General features: G+C 35.8%; 1 pseudogene; it reads left to right on the forward strand.

Moving 5' to 3' along the window:
* Positions 1–2,121: 2,121 nt before the first annotated feature.
* LOC103927428 lies at positions 2,122–5,030 on the forward strand (annotated as a pseudogene).
* The last annotated feature ends 7,058 nt before the right edge of the window (positions 5,031–12,088 follow it).

Consider the following 12,088-nt stretch of genomic DNA (forward strand, 5'->3'; position numbering starts at 1 on the left):
TCGTTAATGCCCTGGGCCACTTTCGAAAGAAATAAAGCAAGCATTGTACCTGCCATTCTGGAAGGGCAACCCAAGGCTAGAAGCAGGGCATTACTTGTCCATCTACCACGAACATAATTCGCCTAATGAGACTCTCCGAACTTTTGCAAAGTTGGATTTCAACTTCTTGCAGAAAGTCCATCTGAAGGAACTAAGTGAAATTTCAAGGTTATTATATATATATATATATGTATGTATATAATTGGTACTTAATATCATCAACTTCATGCAAAACTAATTAACTAATGCAGGTGGTGGAAGGAGTTGGCCTTAGTCAACAAGTTACCTTTTGCAAGGGACAGAGTAATTGAGTGCTACCTTTGGGGTTAGGGTGCTAGTATGAACCTGAATGGGGGTGGATTGTCTATCTTCCTATTTTCATACTCTTCTGATGTCTTTTTATGATGTGTGGTCACAGTTAAGCTACGTCAATATTTTATATTCCTATTACTTTTTTTTTATTATTCTATAAAAAATTAACATAAAATGTTGACGTGGCTTAACCGTGATCACACAAATAAGAAGACATGGAGAGAGTGTGGAAATGGGAGGGCAGACCATCCATCTCCAACCTGAATACTCCTTTGATGATGTTTGGCAAAGTTACTACCGTCGTAGTCGTTATTGATGATAATTATGACGTATACGACATATTTGAAGAACTAGAGCTGTTTGTTGAAAGGCTTGAAAATAAACAAATTAATAATCCTTTAATTTGCACATCTCACAATTTACAATAGTTAATTAGTGTTAGATTTTTGGATCTGCGGGCCCGTGGAGTCCATTCTAACAACACCAATAGAATTTATGTAATCTGTTAGATGTGAAATTTTATCACAAAAAATCTCGATATCAGTTAAAGTGGAGTAATCATATTTAAATCTTATTATTTTCTTTGAACCCCCGCACCTATGATGTGGGATTCCAACAATTAGCTAGTTTTTATTTTTTATATTTTTTTTCATTCGTTGATCATCGACAGCGCGTGATGAAGCAAGAAAAGAATTTATGCAGCTATTGGAGCTTTCCAAAGTTGACAACAGCTATTGGCTAATATTGAGTTGGCGGAAGAAGAAATCTTGCAGATATTAAAAGGGCCCCGAGCCAGTTGCGAGTGATAGCTTACCTTGTCACGGGTATCCTGCTAGCATGCAAAACTAAAAATTTAAATTATAAAATAAATTATAATTTGCATTCTTAAATTTTGATGCAATTGTAAGCTCATACATCATCTTTCTATACAATTTCATACAAGGAGTTACCCAATATTGTAAAGATTTTACGCAGTGAGCAGGGCCTTGGAAGCCTTACTGGTGGCGACTCCCTTGGCGTACGAGAGAGTAGACGCCGGGAGAAATACCGTTCGACAGTAATTGCAGCTGTGTGAGTCCCGTAACCGTCGGAGTCTATGGGGGAGCGGTACTCTGTGGTCTCATGATTCTCATTCACCTTGCCGTTAGTGGATCCGGCGGAGAAGAAACGGGCACCGATGGGCTTGTGATTGCATAGGTTGGCCGGAAAGTGGATTCGAAGCCGGTGGAGAAGAAACTGGGTGGCAACATCATAGCAGGGATGAAGCTATGAAGGCTAAGGAGGGGGGCTGGGAATCATCAGGGAGGGAGGTGGGAGGGGGTTATGGGGTTTTCTCTTCCTTCAATTTTTATTTTCTTTTAAATTTTAGTTTTTATAAGCTTTTAAGTCCAGCGATATAATAACGGAAGATGTGTCAAATTTTAAGGGGAAGTATCATGTGCTGAGGTGGTGGCACTCCGCTACTTAATAATTCTTCCTCTTTCACAATCACAAATGGGCAAACATCACACCAATGATACAGGTTTTTTTTTTTGTATTTTTATTTTTTTGGAGTTCGAGCACAATATTCTTATTCATCATTGTAGCAAAGAGTCATCTAATTAATACGGGCAATTATTATATCAGTTATTTTAATTTGGGGAGGATGCTACGCCGATGCTACAGACCCACCCATCGGGCCACCACTTGAACTGCCCCCTCGCTAATTAATACGGCCAATTATTATATCAATTATATTAAGATTCCACTACGGGGGAACTGTATATAAATAGCAAATAACCAGCACCCTCCAACTCCCACAAGCCCTTGAAACAGCTGAGGAAACACTCTGAATTAATCAGAAATAAAATGTCTGCACCTCAAGCACATCAAACCCCAAAAACGACAACTAATGATGTTAATCGACGTTCAGCAAATTTCTCTCCCACCATTTGGGGCGATTATTTCTTATCATATGCCTCTATTGTGCGAAATTCATTTAGACTAATAGTTTGTCATTAAATATTTATTATTTTTCTCATTCTTTCTAATTCTGTTTCAATTTGTCTTTTCAGGAAACAAATATAGAGGAAGAGCAACGTATTCAAGGACTGAAGGAAAGAGTGAAGAGGATGATAATGGCTCCAATACCTAGTAAACCTTTGAAAAAATTGGAATTGATTGATGCCATTCAGCGCTTAGGCGTCTCCCGCCATTTTGAAAACGAGATTGATCAAGTTTTGCTGCAAATTCACAACAACTCTTATCTCTGTTATCACCAAGGAAGTGATGATGATGAGGATCTTCACGCTGTTGCTCTCTATTTTCGATTGCTTAGACAACAAGGTTATAATATTTCATGTGGTAAGTTCCCCCTGCCGGTCCTCTCGGTGCCCATGGATTGTTCTATAGCTATATACGGATTAAATTTTTTTTCCCTCTAATTAAGCACGTAATGCATGAATTACTTTTTTTTTTTTTTGAAGCAGACATGTTCAACAAGTTCAAGGACGTCAATGATGCGAAATTTAAGGGATCACTCACGAATGATATCGTCGGACTACTAAGCTTGTACGAAGCTACGCATCTGAGGGTACACGGAGAAGATATACTAGAAGAGGCATTAAGCTTCACCACCACTCATCTCGAGTCAGCAGCACATAGTTTAATCCCCGGGCCACTTTTGCAACAAGTAAAGCATGCATTGTACCAGCCATTCTGGAAGGGCAACCCAAGGCTAGAAGCAAGGCATTACTTGTCCATCTACCGCGAAAATAATTCACATAATGAGACTCTCCTAACTTTTGCAAAGTTGGATTTCAACCTCTTGCAGAAAGTCCATCAGAAGGAACTAAGTGAAATTACAAGGTTATTATACATATGTGTGTGTGTGTGTGTATTATTGGCAATTAATACCATCAACTTCATGCAAAACTAGTTAACTAATGCATTAATCAAATTGTGCTTAAATTAATTAATGCAGATGGTGGAAGGAGTTGGACTTTGTAAACAAGTTACCGTTTGCAAGGGACAGAGTAGTTGAGTGCTACCTTTGGGCTTTAGGGTGCTACTATGAACCTGAATACTCCTTTCCTAGGATGATATTTGGAAAAGTTGTTGCCATCACAACCGTTATTGATGATATTTATGACGTGTACGACACATTTGAAGAACTAGAGCTGTTTACTGAAGCTGTTGAAAGGTTTGAAAATAAACTAATAATAATCGTTTAATTTGTTCATCTCACAATTTACAGTGGTTGATTAGCTATATTTTTTATTTTATTTCATTGAACGTTAACAGTACACGATTCTAACAAAAGCAAGACGTCTGAAAATTCAAAAATCAGCTAGTACTTTTGGATGATAGCCTCCTTGGATTATTTCACTAGCTTATTTTAAATGTTTCGTCGTGGATCATTAGGTGGGACATCTATGCCATGGTTCATCTGCCTGAGCAGTACATGAAAGTCTGTTATCAAGCATTGTTGGATCTCTACGCTGAAATTGAGGAAAAGCTTGGAAACGAGGGAAACTCATCTCGCATCCACTATGCGAGAGAAGCAGTAAGTCTCACAGACAAATGTCTTTTCCATCATACTAGTTACTTTTATGTAGTAATTTGTATTATATACCATTTTCGATCGTCATGAGTAATTAATTATAGAAAAAAGATTAATTGAAGCTTTATTACGTATATGTACATCGCTTGGTCGTCTCTCAGATGAAAATCCAAGTTAAATCTTACTTCAAGGAAGCGAAATGGTTCTATAGTAACTACACACCAACCATGGATGAATATTTGTCAGAAGCACTAATACATCCTACTTCATGCTAGCAACCACAGCCCTTGTTGGAATGGGAAGTGTTGTTACAAAAGACTCCTTGGATTGGGTGTTTAGTGACCCTAAGATTGTAAAGGCAACATCATTAATTGGTAGACTCATGGATGATATGAAGTCTCACAAGGTATGTACTTAATTGTATAAATTCATTACTATGTAGTATTACCATTCTTTTCCTTGAGAAAATTAGAGTACAGATCTTGGAACAAAAAAATTCTAAGTACTGGTCTATGAACTTGTCACGGTGTAGAATAATGATTCTTTTGGGTTGCTCTGTTAGAACTTCCGTCTTCGAAAAGATCAATGCTCCACACTGTGGCAAGTTCAAGGATCAATAGACAAAGATTTTTAATTTAGTGGCGAAAACTCCAATTCGACTAAAGTTCAGAATCAATTAATTCTCCAATTCTCTTTTTTATTTGCATACATAGTTTTTTTATTGATTCTTTATTAGCTAGATTTGTTCTACTACTACTACTACTACTACTATAACCTTGATATGTTTTTTTTTTTTCATTTTTGAAGTTTGAGCAGGAGAGAGGGCATGTTGCCTCATGTGTGGAATGCTACATGAAGGAACATGATGCCACAGAGGAACAAGCAATAAACGAACTAAGCAAGCAAGTGAATAATGCATGGAAGGACGTAAATGAAACGTGCCACCGCCCTACCATTTTCCCCATGCAGATAATACTACGAATTGTCAATCTTGCACGATTGGTTGAAGTTGTATACAAACATGGCGATGGCTTTACTCATGCTGGAATCTTTCTCAAGGATATTGTGGTTTCACTCTTTGTCGAACCCGTGACTCTTTAGGCCTTCAATTTGGACTAGTTGTTCTCTTTACTAAATTCAATAATAAGGCATCACCATTGGCCAGCAAAATTCGAAAGAGCCAGTCTTTGTACTGGTCGTTCGTTGGAACCATGTTTTAATTTGTTTGAATTGTTTGTTTTCTCTTTGATACTACAAATGAAATAAATTTAAATTTTCGTTCTGTGATAATATATGTACTCTTGTCATTGAATTCTGTAGAACGCTATAGTGTAATTCGCAAAATGTTGGAGTATGAGTTGAAGAAGGGAATTGTTATGAAATTAAGTAAATTGTGAATTACATCGGATCTCCTAAGTCCTAATTAGGTAGTCTTTAGGAGGAAAAACGACATTTAGGCTTCAAAGTTTTTGTGGAATTAGAATTATTTGTTCAATTAGGATATCATTATTTTCTGTTTCAAGTTAATTAGTCTTGTATCTTGTTGTATTATAAATATGACAAAGAAGGATATACATCAAGGGAAATCGAACTAATTAAATCCAAATGTTAAGAGGGGTGAAACTATGAAGGCTAAGGAGGGGCTGAGAATCAACGGGGAGGGAGGTGGCTATGGGGTTTTTTCTTTCTTCAATTTTTATTTTTTATATTAATTAAGCTTTTAAGTCCAGCTGTATAAAAATAGAAGATGTGTCAAATTTGAAGTGGAAGTACTATGCGTTGATGTGGTTTACCTAATAATTGCTTCTCCTTCACAATCACGCATGGGTAAACGCCATACCAATAGTGCAACGAATTAATACGGCCAACTCTTATTTATATCAATTATTTTAGGGTAAAGTACAAAAAACTACCTCAACTATTAGGGTCACAACAGTTTCATACCTCATCTTTTAAAATTGACAATGTCATACCCCATCTTACGAATTTGTGACAATGTCATACCTCCGTCAATTTTTCTGTTAAGTGCTGACGTAGCTTGACTCGGGACCTACTTTCTATTAAAAAATTATTAAAAACTAAAAAATAATTATTTAATATTTTTTAAATATTAAAATAATAATAAAAAGTAGAAAAAAAAAAAAAAAACCCTCATTTCGTCTGTCCCCCTCCTCCCTCCTCCTCCCTCCATCTTCATCTTCTTCCCCCACCTGCAAATCCCAACAAACAAAAAAACCAAAAAAAAAAAAAAAAAAAAAAAAATCCGATTTGTCTTCCCCCACACCCACACTCAGTTTCCCCCGCACCCACACCCACACTCTTCTCCCTCCTGCAACCCAGAAAAAAGAAAAAAAAATAAAAATAAAAATAAAAAAACCCAGATCCCGTCGGCGGGATCTTGGGTGCGCAAAGAAGATGGAGGATGGGTACGGAAGAGAATGTGGAGAATGGATGAGAGTGGTGGATTTGGGGTTTGATGGGTTTTCAAAATTTTTTTTTTTTTCCTCTTCTTCTTCTTCTTCTACAGGGGAGTTATGGTTTTCAAATTTTTTTTTTTTTCCTTCTTTTTTTCCTCTTCTTCTTCTTCCTCCTTCCGCAGGGGGGTGTTGATGGGATTTCAAATATTTTTTTTTTCTTCCTCTTCTTCTTATTCCTCCTCCTTTTCTTCCTCTTCTTCTTCTTCCTCCTTCTCTTTCTCCCTTCTTCTTCTTCTTCCGCGCCGACCAGCGAGGGGTGAATTTTTTTTTTCCCTTCCTCCTTTTTTTCCTCTTCTTCTTCTTCCTCCTCCTCCTCCTCCTTCTCCTTCTCCTTCTTGTTCTTCCGCAGGGGGGGGTTGTTGGGTTTTCAAATTTTTTTTTTTTTTTTTTTGGGTTTGCAAGTGGGGGGAAGAAAATGAAGATGGGGAGAAGAGAGAGGAGGGGAAGGGGGGGAGGGACGAACTGATGGTGTTTTTTTTTGTTTTTTTTGTTTTACTTTTTATTATTATTTTAATATTTAAATAATTTTAAATAAATTTTTTTTTAGTTTTTAATAATATTTTAATGATTTTTTAATAGAAAGTGGACCCCGAATCAAGCCACGTCAGCATTTATCTGAAAAGTAAATGGCCACGTCAGCATTTAACTGAAAAGTAAACGGCCAAGTAACGAAAGGTATAACATTGGACCAAATTCTAAAGATGAGGTATGACATTGTCAATTTTAAAAGATGAGGTATGAAAGTGTCGTAACACTAATAGTTGAGGTAGTTTTTTGTACTTTACCCATTATTTTAATTTGGGATGCTACGCCATGCTCCGCCCCACCCACTGTGCCACCCATTGAACTGCCCCCTCGCAAGTCACAACTGTATAAAAATATCGAAGAACCACACACCTTCAACTCCCGCCAGCCCTCTACAATTGAGGAAACATTCTCTGAATTAATTAGAATAGGCTTTTTAGCCTAACTCCTCACTTTGGTTCCTGAGATTTGAAATTGATAGAATTGGTTATTGAGTTTGTTCATAATCAATCATTTTGGTTAGGCTTTTTAGCCAAAATGGTCACTGAGATCTGCATAACACATCACTTTGGTTCCAAAGATTGATTTCCATTATTTTGGTTATTTCGTTAAAAACTCCGTTAAGTGTCCCAGAGCTCTTGGCCGAAAGTTTGGGCAATTTTCAAAGTTTCGTAACTCAATTATTTCTTAACCAAATTGGACCCATAATATATCAAAATGAACATAGGAAAGTGTAGACCAAGATTTTACCCATTTGGAAGCCCAATGGTTGCCAAAGATGGCCAGAAAATAGCCTGAAAGGTGATTGGTCGGCAGGAAAACTGGAAAACTCACTAGAAACTAGGTAAACTTTAAATGTTCATAACTTCTTCAATACTTAACGAAATCGAGTGATTCAAAAACGACAATCATACTTCTTAATGAGACAAAGAGAATGCTACCTTTCTAGATTGCTAAACCATCGTGGTTTGGCAGAAAAACAGCTCGAAATTGGCTGTCTTGGTCTCGAGTTAGCCATTTTCAAGCCGTTTTTCGACCAAACCACGACGAATTAGCCATCGAGAAAGGTACCATTTTCTTTGAATATTGAGTGTTGACAGTACGTGATGTAGCAAGACGTGTGAAAATTCGAACTTCAGCTAGTATTTTTTGATGAGAGCCTTTTTGGATTGTTTCACTCGCTTATTTTAAATGTTTCTTCGTCAGTCATCAGGTGGGACATCTCTATCATGGTTCATCTATCAGAGTACATGAAAGTCTGTTATCAAGCATTGTTGGATCTCTACGCTGAAATTGAGGAAAAGCTTGGAAAGGAGGGAAACTCATATCGCATCCACTATGCAAGAGAAGCATTAAGTCTCACAGAAATATCTTTTCCATCTTACTGATTACTGTTATATAGTAATTAATTAAAGCTTTATTATGTACATGTACATCGCTTGGTCGTCTCTCAGATGAAAATTCAAGTTAAATCTTTCTTCAAGGAAGCAAAATGGTTCTATGATAACTACACACCAACCATGGATGAATATTTTTCAGAAACACTTAATACATCCTACTTCATGCTAGCAACCACAGCCTTTGTTGGAATGGGAAGTGTTGTTACAAAAGACTCCTTAGATTGGATGTTTAGTGACCCTAAGATTGTGGAGGCGGCATCACAAATTGCTAGACTCGTGGACGATATTAAATCTCACAAGGTACGTACTTAATTATATAAATTAATTACTACGTATTGTGAGTTCCGGTGTATGAACTAGTCACAATGTGAAGCAATGGTTCTTTTGGGTTGCTCCGTAAGAACTTCCATCCTCGAAAGGACCACTGTGGCAAGTTCAATCATCAATATTCACAAATTTTTAGTTCAGTGGTGAAAACTCAAATTCGACTAAAGTTCAAGATCAATTAATTCTCCAATATTCTCTTTTTTCTTTGCATATGTATATATTTTTTTAATAATTTGTTATTAGCTAGATTTGTTCTACTACTACTATATATAACCTTGATATTTTTTTTTGAAGTTTGACCAGAAGAGAGGGCATGTTGCCTCATCCGTGGAATGCTACATGAAAGAACATGGTGCCACAGAGGAACAAGCAATAATCGAACTAATCAAGCAAGTTAATAATGCATGGAAGGACGTAAACGAAACGTGTCACCGCCCTACCATTTTCGATCCCCATGCAGCTAATACTACGAATTGTCAATCTTGCACGAATGATTGAAGTTATATACAAGCATGATGATGGCCTTACTCATGCTGGAATATTTCTCAAGGACATTGTGGTTTCACTCTTTGTCGAACCCGTGCCTCTTTAGGCCTTCAATTTGGACTAGTTGTTCTCTTTGCTAAATTCAGTAAGGCATCACCATTGGCCAACAAAAATACGAATGAGCCGGTTTTTGTCCTGGTCGTTCGTTTAAACCGTGTTTTAATAAATTTGTTTGAATTGTTTAATTGTTTTCTCTTTGATACTACAAATGAAATAAATTTAAATTTTCGCTCTGTGAGAATATATACTCTTGTCATTGAATTTTGTAGAAAGCTACAATATAATTCCCAAAGTGTTGGAGTTGGACTTGAGGAAGGGAATTGTTATGAACTTGAGTAAATTATGAATTATATTTTATCTCCTAGCTGAATGAGAAATTCTACGGTTCGAATTTCAGATTCACCCATCCAGCTAGCTGTTTATATATAAATTTTCATCATGTTTCAAAGGACTTTTATGCATGCGTTTAATGGTCCTCCTCCCTTCCCTTGTAGGCATCTTGGTTTGCTGATAAGCTTAGCATTGCTAGAGTTAGGGCTATCCCTAGCTTTGTAATTTTCTGTTTTGGGTTATGCTACAACCATTTGGGTGTATATTCTTACCCAAAGCGACTTGTGATATCGACAGTTAAACTAAAACATTTGAGATCCAAGAAAAGGAAATGGAGTTATATTATTCATATGAAATGGTAGCACATAAAGAAGTAACACATATTGGGCATTCCCTGGTAAAAACCAAGATGTACCAAGCAACTAAATTGATTATTTGCAATTACCACAAAATAGATCGATGAACCAAGTTCATTTGATTTGCTTATCAGTTTATCTTTTTGAGTACTGAGTCCTGTAAATCTTTAGACCTCATTTGATGTATAGAATTGGATTGGACAGCCCAAGTGATTCAATATATGTTGGAAGGAAAAAATTAGTACCGACTTCAAAATATTAAAATTTTAAAGCCTATAATAACGTTTTAAAAAGTGTTGGAATTTCTGAAACCATTATGTAGCACTTGTTAAGAAATGCTATCGTGCAGTGCTATTAATTACATATTGTGTTATAGTGAAATTAGCATTAACTTGTCTAAGATCATCTCTAAAGGAAATATCAAAATTTAAATATAAAATTTAAATTTGACAACTTATGTTGTATTTTGACATCTTTTAAAATTTTGCTCTCCATGTCAAATTTTAAACATAAAGTTAAAATTCATATTTATTTTCTTTGCATTGGTAGTGAAATGAAATGATTTAAAAAGTATAAAAATATTTAAACATTGCATGGGTACTGAAAAGAATTAAAGTGCAATGCTTTAAACCAATAAAAAGTTAGTAAAAAGCATTTAATAATTATTATAAAAATTTTGAAGCTGCTGTCAAATTTTTTTTTTTTTTTTTTGGGGAGTGGGGAAGCTGCCATTCCATATCATGCCACATCAGATTTAGTTTCTTGGTTGGAAAATAGTTGCTGTCTTTTTTACTGTTATTACTGATTTAGATATTTTGACATCTCCTTTAGAGATGCTCTAAGCTAAAGGTAGAAGAATGATTACTATTCCTTGAGTAGCCAAACATTATTCTAGTACTTGGCTACTCAAAGGATGAATAAGTGTTCCTACTGAAAACTTGTCTAAGTTAAAGGTAGAATAATGATTAGTCATGAGTAAGTGTTTCTGCTAAAAGTATGTTAAGCCATTATGAGTAATTAATGCTCCCTACCAAATGTCTCTCGATCATGGTATACAGTCCCCTTTCGTTTAGGGATCCTCTAATAATTCTATTTAATAGACGAATATGATTGTTTAAAGAAACATTGATATGACTACCATTTAATACAATGATCAAATATTCCAAATTTTGATGATTTGTGCTAGAGAAGATCTTTAAAGAAAGGCGTAAAAGATGTACAGTTGAATTGTTGAAATACAATGTGAAGTGAGCCGTACAAATGATCTCTCAAGGAGAAAATGAAAGTCTCTGGTGTGTGGTCTTGTGGCTTCTACGGTAGATAGAAAATGAGAGAGAGGATCATTGTTTGTCCTTGTATTATGTAAAAGTTAATTATGTTAACCTTATATGGATATATAATTAAAACACAAACGAATGAGTGGCTAACCTTATTTCCGTGGCAACCATGGAAGGACGAAGGTTGCGGCAACACCAAAGTTTTCTACAAACACTTATTCGGATACAACTACTTTATGAGAAACATTTTCTTGTGTTGTCTAGGGTTTGCATACTGGCGAAGATTTTAGGATTCCTCTAGTATTTATACTGGCTAAATAGTGGGGAGGAGGTTTGGTTCTCAACTTATATATCTGTAGTTGAATTTACGTATACTTACACCTACGTACAATATATTCACACCATGGTAAAAAAAAAAACAAGAGTATAACCATAATTATCAGAATTGGTAGAAAACACCTGTAGTTCACTAGATCTGGTAAACAATCCAAAGTTGGAGATACGTCGATCGGACAACATGGATATTGATAACTAGAGAAAATTTCAATTAAAAAATTTTGAGAAAATAAAAACTCATCTAATTAAAAAGACAAGATATATAGATATAATATAGGCAAATTATGATGGTTCGGCCTCTTTTCATGGACGACTTATTTCAATATTTTTCACCAAGTTACTTCATTTTGATTTGATTTCGAGAACATATTTTAATGCAACTTCTACATCAATTTAAAAATGAGTCACACATATGATCAAATAGACGAAAAATGTATTTCAAGGTAATTTTGAAACCTCTAAATACAATACAATAGGTAAAAAATTAAACCCAACGCCCCGGCCCATAACCAATACGAGACCGACGACCTTCCATTTCTTTTCCTGGATCAAATTTGAATCCCACCAACGGTCAAATGGTTTGAGCTCGCGCTCTCCATTCGCAATAATAAACAACGGTCTG

The sequence above is a fragment of a genome, unplaced genomic scaffold (assembly GCF_019419815.1).
Source record: "Pyrus x bretschneideri cultivar Hongxiangsu unplaced genomic scaffold, Pyrus_bretschneideri_v1 Contig23, whole genome shotgun sequence".
NCBI lineage: Eukaryota > Viridiplantae > Streptophyta > Magnoliopsida > Rosales > Rosaceae > Pyrus > Pyrus x bretschneideri.